The following is a 12,387-nucleotide window of genomic DNA, read 5'->3' as shown; positions in this document are numbered from 1 at the left end:
TCAGAGCTTTGTCCAACCTCTCTTTATACGTAGCTAAAGCATTCCAATTATTCTCTGACTTTCATTATTCATTTAATTCAACAGATATTCAGTTGATGCTCTTTAAATCTCTTCTGCACCCTTCCTAAGCCTCCTCATCCTTCTTAGAGAATTGCACACAATACTCCAAATGTGACCAAACTAAAATTTTATACAGCTGCAACACGACTTGCTAACTTTCATGCGTAACACTCCAACTGATGGCAACAAGTATGTCATATGCCTTCTGTGCCATCTTTTCTATATGTTGCTATCGTCAGGGAGCTATAGATTTATTCCCAAGATCCCGCTGCACATTATTGATCCTAAATGTCCTGCCTTATTTACAATTCATGTATAATTTTCTCAATAAATAAATAGTATTTTCTGAACTTTCTGAAAACTTATTTCATCTCTCTTTACAGTTCAATTGTGTGAGTAACTAACAGAAACATTAACTCGATATCTCACTCCACATTTGTTGCTCTATATGCTTAGAAAAATCTCTTGTCTAGAAATGACAGTTGCTAACATTAGCAGGTGGGAATTTTTTTTTTGCACAACATTCCTTTGTATTTTAACAGAGGTATTTGAGTATTTATTTTAAGTAGGTACTGCCACTGCTAAAATAGCAGAGAAAGGAATGTCACACATTAGTCCATTAATATCCACAATAGACAATTCAAAGCTTTTATTCCATTTAGCTGGAATTTGCCTGGGTTTGGATAATCAAAGAAATATTTTCTGCTTTGAAACTGTGATACTTCAATAACCTACTGACAGAACGAGTGAAACAAAGGCACAGAAAATGGTGAACAACCTCGTTTTGTAAATGTTGTATTGAGTTACATTTTCAAAAAATGCTGAGAGTTATATCACATCCACTTGAATCATCAGGCATTATTTATATGGAAGCTTTGTAACCTTCTGCAAATATTAGCACTCTGTCATTTACAACTGCAGCCTGGAGGACAAGGTACACCTGTCATCAAGTATTGTCGCAGTACTGGCCTGCCTCCAGTCATTAACTGTCTAGAAATTTAAGCTCACCCACAACCTTGACTTGCCTTATTCATATCATCCATTACTCCTGAGTTATAATGGTTTTCAGTTAAGAAACAGCTTTCAAATTTGACTCCTTTTTTTCCAAATCCATTTTTGGGCTCACTTTCTCTATATATTTGAGTGCTACAGATATACAAAGTGCCAGCATTCCTCCACTTTTAGGCTTCAACTCATCCCCAATTTTAATCTCGTCGACTATTGGCACCTGTGCTTTCAGCTGCCAAGGCCCTAAGCTCTGAAATTCTCTCCCTAAACCTTTCAGTCTCATTTTCTTCCTCTAGAACACAATTTAAAACCTATCCTCTTGTCGACCCTTTAATCATCTGTCCTAATGTCCTCTTTTTGGCCCTGTTCTCTTTTGTATGGAAATATTCTGCTTGGAGACTTTCCAAAAGTTCCATACAGATGACTAGCAGGATTGCTTTGTGCAAAACCTTCATTAACTGTAATGTGTGAATAGACAAATGGCCAATGACACCAGGTCATAACGTGCATCACACATTTACTAGGCTTGATAACTTCATTTTGGGACAGTTTTCCTTGAATGGGATATTTGATAGAATAGATTGCAAGATTATACCTTAGGAGATAAAACTGATATCAATCATTGATAGGCCATAAAGAGGAGCCAAGCAAATGTATGGTTCAGCACATTCAACTGTCAGAATATTTCCAAAGAAAATTGATGATGTTTATTCCATTTGTGAACAAAACATCAGTACTTTGCTTAATGCATTAGATATGTTGTGGATTGGCTATTGTCACCTGTGTCAGCCACAGTTAATTGGATTTTTTCTAAGGCATTAAATTTCAGAGCAGTAGTGATTTTGGTAATGTTCAGAACTCTCACTACATCTGGATGGAAGTTTGTTAACAATTTACAAATATTGGCAGACTTCTTTCAACGTCAAACCTGCCGTTTACACTAGTGCCTTTGAGGACATGGGGCTTGCTTTGTGACAGTCAACTGCTAACCTGCCTTTAGTCATTAACCCTTCAGAAATGTAAGTACATCCACTGAGGCCAAAGTTGTTCATAACAGTTCCTGCACAAAATGACGGTTGCTTGGAAACGGGGAAAATAGCTTCTGCTGGACACTTAAAATACACACAAGGCTGAATGTACAAAGATGGTGCATTCATCTCTGATGCATCTGAACTTGTTTCACTTGATTCCTTTCATCTGTTCTTCTGCTTCCAAATGAAATCAATATAACATCCAAAGCAATTTCCATATTCTGCATTGAATGGAACCATCAAAATCCTTACTGCTAAAAATAATTTGAAAGGACCTCTGTGTAATTACAATCATGATTGAATTGGACTTTGAATAAGGTATCCATTTGTCTTGGAAAAGGAATCAGAAGACATGATTATGACAATGTCATGGATATGTTACGGTTATGAGAAGAAGCTTGATAATTCTTGTGAGGTTTAGACGAGATCAGATTCTACTGTTCAAGCAAATCTAGGGGATTCAATTGAAGCCAGTAATTAAATTTAACAAATACAAGATCATCAGCAGAAGGAAGGTATTCCTTCTTAACAAAGATTGTTACTTTAAAGCTAAAGAAATGGTAATGCAAGCAATCAACTTGCTGTTTGGCTTCTATGATTTACTGTCTTCCATATTTGCTTATTGGTTTTTCAATCATGTTGTTCAATTAACTAGTACTTTGTAAATTAAAACTCTTACAATGACAAAGATTTACTTGCTTTTAAATAAATGCCGTGCTATAGTAGACCATTAAAATGAAACAAAAGTTTAAACATTTTTAGAAGTATATCTCTAGTTATAATTTTTACTCAGTTATACTGTAGTTGTAAGGTATACAGATATTTGTTTCAACTAACCAATTGATTGATTAATTACAGACAGCAGGATAAGCCATCATAAAGTTGTAAATTTTAACACTAGATAAGAAAGATCTAAACTTACAAAGAAGACAAGAATCTACAGGAGCAGGAATACTGAGCAAAAAAATAACTGCCAGAACTGCCAGTGTTGCATGTGAGCCCGATTGCAACATTTAAGAGAAGTCTGGGTAGGTAAATGGATGGTAGGGGTATGGAGGGCTATGGTCCCGGAGCAGATCAATGGGAGTGAGCAGCTTAAATGGCTCAGCACTGACTAGATGGGCTGAGGGGCCTGTTTCTGTGCTGGATTGTTCTATGAGCAGGCTAAGTAGCATCTGTGCAGGCAAAAAAATGGTTAATGATCCAGAACAGTGAGTGTGGAGGGAAGACAGCCAGTATATAGAAGTGAGAGGGAGGGGTGAGAAAAAAGCTTGTAGGTGACAGGGGAAACCGGGATGATGTGTAGTTCAAACCAGGTGGGAAAGGGGAAGCGGAGGGTGGGCCAAGACAGAAGTCATACGTGATAAGTGGAACCATGAGAAAAAGCTGTCGGGCAGATGGGTGAGGGACTTCCAATGCCAAACTATCAGTATGTTCACTACAAGGAAATAGTAAAAATAACCTATATCTTTTCTTTATGGTAATTAGGAACACGAGTAGATACTGATGTACATCTTAATAAAACTCATAAAGTTAAAACTAAATAGATATTTTATGTCCAAAACCAACATTAACAAAAAAAAATCCTTACTAGAAATGATGGTACTCATGTTGTAAAAGTGAAGAGATCTACAGGAGATACCCTGAGTGCTGTGGGCTGCACACGTCCCAGAGAATCAACATTCAACTGATCATTCTTTATAATTTTCCATAGGTACTCCCTCCATCCCCCACAACCCTCTTCCCAAGATTATATTCAGGTCTAGTCTTCCTGCCAACCTGCCAGCACATTGGCTGGCTCCAATCCAAAATTATTGGCTAATTCTTTAGTTAATGCATTCCATTTTCCAAGTACTCTTCCTCCTCCTTTTAACAATTACAGTTTCCCTCCAACCTTCTGCCTGAAAACATTCTTAAGTGAATTCTGCATCCTGCCCTGTATTTCACTCTAAGATTACTATCTATCACACAATTGGCTATTATTTAATTGATGTATGCAGAATTATACTGTTGATGTTCTCATATGTGTGAACAGAAACGACATTATCTGAAAGAAATATTGCAACAAATATACTTAAATCTGGAAAATGAACTATAATTCCCAATTGTGAAGATACTTGCATCAAAGTCTTTTAAGCAAAAAACTGCCTGGTCCGAATGCATTTAGGTAGTTTCAAATAGGTTATTTACTGTATAACTCCTTTCCTGAAACAAAGTCTAATGTAAAGCTACGCTATGCAGATATGTCCAAGTGTTCATTAGGTTACAGCTGACAAAATATATACACTCAGTGGCCACTTTATTAGGTACACCTATATGTTAATATAAATACCTAATCAGCCAATCATGTGACAGCAACTCAATGCATAAATGCATACAGACATGGTCAAGAGGTTCAGTTGTTGTTCAGGTCTAAATCACTTTGACAGTGAAATGATTGTTGGTATCAGATCGGGTGGTTTGAGTATCTGAAACACTGCTGATCTCCTGGGATTTTCACACACAACAGTCTCTAAAATTTACAAGAGATTTGTGTAAAAACAAAAATATCCAGTGAGCGGCAGTTCTGTGGGCAAAAATGCCTTGTTAATGAGAGAGGTCAGAGGAAAACGGCCAGACTGGTTCAAGCTGACAAGGAGGTGACAGTAACTCAAATAACCACACGTCACAACAGCAGTGTGCAAAAGAACATTGCTGAATGCTCATCACATCAAACCTTGAAGTGGGTGGGCTACAGCAGCAGAAGATGCAAACGTACACACATTCACCCAATGGCCACTTTATTAGGTACAGGCTTATCGCATAAAGTAACCACTGAGTGTGGGGATTAAAATTCAGCTTCAGTTGGACTAAAATAGCAGCATGTGACTGCTGTTTGTTATACATCCATTAATTTTCCTCTTCCTCTTACACAGAAAGAGAAATTACGGCTACTGGACATTCAGCGCTATGATAGATTTTACCTTTTCTGTCAATTTTTACTGCTTTTAGGACATGACCCCGAAATAAAAGAATATGGAAGAAATATTCAAAAACCAGAGAAAATTTTTGTCTCAAAAAAATATATATATATTCAAAATCAGAGTACATAAATTTAATGAACAAAAACAACCTCAAGTTAGAAATAGATACAATGTAGACAATGATACTGATTAACAAAACTAAGGTCAACATAGTCAGTGGCAGATCAACAGCAGTATGGCAACCGAGCCGTACTTAGTATGCAAGAGATATAATGAAGTTTACAATGTAGTAATACAATTAAGCTGCAAGCTATGATAGCACTGACAAAGTATGTGTTATGTGTGCCCATATCAAATAATGATATATTGTTGTAATAAACATGAGAAAGTCTGCAGATGCTGGAAATCCGAAGCAACACACACAAAATGCTGGAGGAACTCAGCGGGTCAGGCAGCAACTATGGAAATTAATAAACAGTCGACATTTTGGCCTGAGACCCTTCTTCAAGACTGAAAAAGAAGGGGGAAGATGCCAGAATAAAAAGGAGGGGGGTGGAGGAGGAGGCTGGCTAGAAGTTGATATGTGAAGCCAGGTGGGAGGGAAAGGTCAAGGGCTGGAGAAGAAGGAATCTGATAGTAGAAGAGGGTGGACCATAGGAGAAAAGAGAGGAGGGGACCAAGGCGGAAGTGATAGGCGGTGAGAAGAGGTTAAAAAGACTAGAGTGGGGAATAGAAGAAGAAGGGAGGGGGAGGGAATTTTTTTTATAGGCAGGAGAAATCAATATTGATGCCATCAGATTGGAGGCTACCCAGGAAGAATATAAGGTGTTAGTCCTCCACCCTGAGTGTGGCCTTATCTTGGCACAAGAGGAGGCCATGGACAGACATTTTGGAACTGGAAAGGGAATCGGAATTAAACTGTTTGGCCACCGGAAAGTTCCACTTTTAGCGGATGGAGTGGAGGTGCTCGACGAAGTGGTCCCCAATTTATAACAGACGCAACAGATGACTCTAGCAGATCTGCAGGTAAAGCGTTGCCTCACCTGGAAGGAATGTTTTGGGCCCTGAATGGAGGTGAAGGAGGAGGTGAACGGGCAGGTGTAGTACTTAGGTCGCTTGAGAGATAAGAGCCAGGAGGTTAATGGTGAAGAACGAATGGACAAGGGAACGAAAGGAGATGGCAGAAGTTGCGGAGGATGATGTGTGAGATTTGAAGGCTCATGGGTTGATAGGTAAAAACAAAAAGATCTCTATCACTGTTAAGGCAGTGAGAAGATGAGGTGAATGCAGATGTTCAGGAAATAGAGGAGATGCAGATGAGGGCAGCATCAATAGTGGAGGAAGGGAAACACCTTTCTTTCAAGAAGGAAGGTCTGGAAATGAAAGTCACTTTCTGGGAACAGAAGCCGTGGAGGTGAAGGAATTGAGAAAAGGGAATAGCATCTTTACTGGAGATAGGGTGGGAAGAAGTAGGTTTATAAAAGATGTCTGTTGACAGTTTGTCTCCAGTGATGGAGACAGAGTGATCGAGAAAGGTAAGGAAGCTGTCAGAAATGGACCAAGTTAAGTTAAGGGTGGGTGGAAGTTAGAGGCAAAGTTTTGCTACTTGCAGGTATATTAGTGATGGCTTTACAAATACAACTTTTTTGATTTTTTTTTCCTATAAATGTGTTTCAGTATTTTGTATCAGAGTAATACATTAGCAATTGTGTAACAGGAAACTGATGGGAAGTTAGTGTTGGATTCCAGTAATGCAAGAATACAAACTTCCCTTTACGTATATGTTGCCACAGCCCAGTGTTGAAAGTAGCAGAGTGACAAATTTTTCAGATAGTAACAGAAGTCAGCACAATTTGTTCTACTTTATAATTCTAATGGAGGAGGAGGCCTCTGTCGGTCAGAGCTGACCGTGGATATTGTGTCCTAGCTACACAAGACTGGACAGTACGACATTGAGACCAAGCTGTTGCCCATGCAGAAAGCTCTCCCTCTCCACACGTCTGATGAACCAAAAGGAATGGCAGAGACTGATACAGTCTGGTCCCAGCAGCGATGCAGGAGCTGCCAGTCAGCATTGAACTCAATGGAGGACTGCCTTCGGACTCTGGCTCCGGATCTTGCCCTCAGGGTTTTCTCCCAAAGCCTTCCCTGTGAGTGGGTATAGCCGCTAGGCAGCGGAGGTTTGAGAACAGAGTTTTCCTTCTCCTACTTGAGCTGCCAACCATGGCTGACGAATCCCATCTGCCCAAAACAATGACTTTAAGGTACCAGTAATCCACCTTTACCCCTTCTCCTGTCAGTAGATGCTGTTCCACCAGACTTAGCAGCTAAGCCACACACGAAGGCCAGGAGCTGGACTTGTCAGAAGCTATTAGAGGTGCATGGCTTTGGTAACATTTAATCGATAGTGGGAACTTGTCCCTATAACCACCCTTGGCTAATCAACCTTAAGGAACCAATCCTATTATACTTTATTCAATTTTAGATTGCGCATACTTGGCAAAGTGGTAATATTCTGAGATAATTATCAAAATGTTTTATATATTTAAGCACTCCAATGATAGTGGGCTTAGACAGAAAATTAAAATCTGACCTGACCATAGCAAATTTGAAACCCAACCAATCAGCTTATCATTAACTTATATCAGGCCCAACCCTTCAGTGCAATCTATTTCACAATCTAAACATGCAGCTGGGACCTGCAGTCTTCACACATCTCCATCCCCTATTAAGAAGGTTTTGGTGTTCTCTCTAGGATGAAGGTTCAACCAGTTCTCCTGCACTAATTTCTGCCTGCCAAAACTTCTTCTTACCCTTAACTATTTCTCTTCTGTTCTTCCCACTTTCTCTAATCATAAGTGTAGCAACAGGCATTAACATGGGCCCCAATATGCCTGTCTTTTTCATTGGCAATACTTTCAAATTTCCTTCTCCACCTAGCTCCATAAGCCTAATTTTTTTCCGTATCTGTTTTCACCTCTCACCCAATGGGCTGTATCTTTAAACCCTGCCCCATCCGCCCAGAACCACTCCACGGGTACATTATGTGCTTTTTTTAGGCATTTGTTAGTCTCATGAGACCATGGATTTGCATCTTGGAAGGTTTCCAGGGCGCAGGCCAGGGCAAGGTTGTATGGAAGACCAGCAGTTGCCCATGCTGCAAGTCTCCCCTCTCCATGCCACCAATGTTGCCCAAGGGAAGGGCATTAGGACCCATACAGCTTGGCACCAGTGTCGTCGCAGAGTAATGTGTGGTTAAGTGCCTTGCTCAAGGACACAACACGCTTCCTCAGCTGAGGCTTGAACTAGCAACCATCAAATCACTAGATGAATGCCTTAACCACCTGGCCACGTGCCAACACAACATTATGTGCTTATATCCTGTAAAACTGTCATCATCAGCACTAGCCTCCAATGCATCAAGGACATCTTCAAAAGGTGATGCCTCAAAAAGGTGGCATCCATCATTAAGGCCCGCCAGTCATCCAAGACATGCCACCTTCTCACTACTACTATCAGAGAGGAGGTACTGGAGCTTAAAGACACACACCCAATGTTTTTAGGAAAAGCTTCTTCACCTCTGCCATCAGATTTCTGAATGGAAGATAACCAACCCATGAACACTAACTCACTGTTTTTACTCTCTTCTTGTAATATGTATATATATTTTACTGTAATTTACAGTGTTCTTATGTATTACTCTATACTGTCGCCACAGAACAACAAATTTCATAACATTTCTAAGTGACATTAAATCTGGTTCTGAGACTTGGATTAGTTGTCAGGTCAGTAAAGAAGTCATTGCATGAAGTAATCCACACGATGCTGATCTCCATCCCTATTCAGTTTATTCAGGTAAACATAAAGAACCCAAATACCTTAGTCAGAATGAATGAATTAGATCAAAGGACCTGTTTCCATCCTGTATAAATCTGTGACTCATAAAAAAAATTGCTGTAGAATAAAAATTTTAATGAAAGCATGCCACAGTAACATATCCCTCCCCACTTCATTCTTCTAAACTCCAGCAAGTGCGGGCTCAAAGCCATCAAAGCTCCTCATACATTAACCCTTTCATTCTTGGAATTATTCTCACGAACTTCATCTGGACCCTCTCCAATGCCAACACATCTTTTCTGAGATAAGGGACCCAAAACTGCTCAAAATACTCCAAATGCTTCAAATGCAGTCTGATCAATGCCTTATAAAGCCTTGGCATCACATCCTTGTTCTTATACTCTCGTACTCTCGAAATGAATGCTAACATTGCATTTGCCTTCCTTACCACCAACTCGGCCACAAGTTAACCTTTAGGCATTCCTGCTAAAGGATTCACAAGTCCCTTTGCACCTCTATTTTTTAAATGTTGTCCTTGCTTAGAAAACCTTTATTCCTTCTACTAAAGTGCATGACCATACACTTCCCTGCACTATATTCATCTGCCACTTTTTTGCCCATTCTCCCAGTCTGTCCAAGTCCTACTGCAAACTCCCTGCTTCCTCAACACTACCTGCCCCTCCACCTATCTTTATATCATCTGTAAATTTGGCCATAAAGCATGTGTTATCTTTCTGTGATGTCAAGTAAAAAGGGAACAATGTATTTTGCATGATATTTTAATATTGCAAATTATTTCTGGGTAAACCTGCAAATGTTTAGATGCAAATAATCAGGAGTTATACTTTCCCCAAATTCTGCAAAAAACTGTGGTGATTAAAAAGACCTGCAAATAGTATAATGGAGACAGAAAAGGAAATTTTCTAATCACAGAAAAAAATCACAATGACCAATTAACCTACTAACAAGTACCTGGAGGAAACCCACATGCTCTTGGGAAGGACATACAAATTTCTTATAGGCGGCATCGGAATTGAACTCTGAACTCCAGCACTCCAAGATGTAACAGTGTCACGCTAATCACTCCGCTGCCATAATGCCCCTACTGTTGTTGTTTGGGGACCCAAGAAAAGATGCATGGGAATTAATCCTAGATATGCCTCTCACTGGTTTTATATATACAAATCCCACTGTTGCCGGTAAGGAGTTTGTGTGTTCTCCCTGTGACCGCGTGGGTTTCCTCCAGGTGCTCCAGTTTCCTCCCACAGTCCAAAGTCAAACCAGTTGGTTGATTAATTTGTAAATTGTCCCATGATTAGGCAAGGGTTAAATCAGGATTTCTGGGTGACCTGAAGGCCGGAAGGCCTATCCCATGCTGCAGCTCAATAAATAAATAAACGTCTATATGATGTATTATTTAGTATATGTATTTATATCTACGTAATTTAGAGAAGAATTTATAAATGCAAAGCACAACTCTATCATATGAAATGACACGTAATCAATATTTTAATCAACTGTTCTCAGCATTAACACATCCAATTTCAACAAATTGCATACTGAAAGGCCTGAATAGAATGGACTTAAAGAGAATGTTTCCAGTCCTTGAAGAGTCTAGGGCTAGAGGGCACTGACTCAGAATAGAGGAACATCTCCTTAGAACAGAGATGAGGAGAAATCTTTTGAGTCAGGTGGTAGCGAATCTGTGGAATTCATTGCCACAGACGGCTATGGAGGCCAAGTCATTGAGTATATTTAACGTGGAGAGTAATAAGTTCTTCCAAAGGCATCATCGGTTGTGGGGAAAGGACGGCTAGTAGGGTTGAGAGAGATAATAAACCAGCCATTATAGAATGGTGGAGCAGACTTAGTGGGCGGAATCTCCTAATTCTGTACCTCAATTTTATGGCCTTATGAAGTTGGAGAAATCAAAAAGATAAATACCATTAAGTCCAAGCTATATTTTCCCATGGTTGTCTTTGACCTGAACTGTTGTAAAATGAATTAAAAGAAAAATAAGACAAGGATGGAGTTATATTTTAAGAAATATTAACTATTTTTCAACTGTTTCTGGAAGAATTACTTACAGTACTGTACTGTGTTTTAAAGCATTGTTTTTTAATGCAAATAAAAAGGTCCTGTAGTGGATGTTCTGAAACACAATATAGATATAAATGGATGGATCAGATGGTATCAGTGGAGTCAGGAACAGATTGATTCAGCTGAAATCATTTCATCAGAACTAGGAAGAATTAGAAAATAAGCATGTTTTAAGATGCAGAAAAAGGGAGAAGGGATGTCGATAATTGGGTATTGACCAACAAGAAACAAAAGACATAGATGCCACTGGTGCCATTTCAGAGAGGGTAGTTGTAGCTGGTCTCTTTGGAGTTCTGATTGGAGAGAGATGAATATGTAGAGATGAACAGGAGAAGGAGAAAATGGAACATGCCAGAACTGTAAGATAGAGCAGTTTCTGGAAATCTGAAATAAAACAGAATACTGAAATTATCCAAGAAGCCTAGGTAGAAATTGTAGAGACAGAACAATTGGTTAACTTTAATAGTTTAAGTTCTTACAGTTGAGACATGGCATGACCTGAAGAATGATTTAAGAACTGGAGAGTACCTTAAACATAACTTTAATCAAAGATAGACCCAAAGTGTGAAGAATGGCACTTCAGTGAGAATCAGCCTGGAATAACATAGAGAGATTTACTTAAAGCATGGTTTGATCATCAGCTAATCGAAAACCAGAAGAAAATAGATACCATTACAGGTAAAAGAGACCAGCAGAAATCCTAATGGTGAAAAGGGCACAACTTCTTTAAGGAAGGCATTGTGCGGGGGAGAGTGGCAGTGAATACCTGTCATCAAAACAAAAATTGTAGGTGCTTGTAATCAGAATTATAAAGTAATCCTGGACAGACTAACAAATCAGCAAGTATATGTGGAAAGATTGCACATTATTTCCATTTGTCTTCTTGGTTCCAAACAGATCAACTGCAGTTATAATGACTTCAGTATCCTTTGTCCCGGCACCAACATTATGTCATTTATTCAACAGGTCTCCACTAGACGACAGATGTTATAACAGCTCTTAAAACGTACTTATTTTCTAATATGCCCAGTCATCAGTCAGAAACTAATTTTATTTCTCTCTCCACAAATCTGAACATCTCTCCTGATCTGCTAAATATTTCCAGAACTTTTTGTTTTTGTTTTAGCATGTTGTTTTATTTTCCTTTTTATTTGCTTCCTTGTGTTCAGTTCAGATTGAAATTTACACTTATTTAGTGGGAGAAGTGGAGAGTCCGTCATCGTGCCCGACACTGGCCCCCTAGGCCTGAGTCGACGTAGTAGTGGTAGTAACTTTATCCCCCATTGACCAAAATGGAGCATAAAATCAGACACTGTTAAGAGAAGAGTCAGTTTAAATGCATTTGCTACAACCAGGTGATTTAGATTAAGGTGCAGGCAGAAAAGTAA

This window comes from Mobula hypostoma, chromosome 2 (assembly GCF_963921235.1).
Source record: "Mobula hypostoma chromosome 2, sMobHyp1.1, whole genome shotgun sequence".
Taxonomy (NCBI): domain Eukaryota; kingdom Metazoa; phylum Chordata; class Chondrichthyes; order Myliobatiformes; family Myliobatidae; genus Mobula; species Mobula hypostoma.
This window is presented reverse-complemented; position numbering follows the sequence as displayed.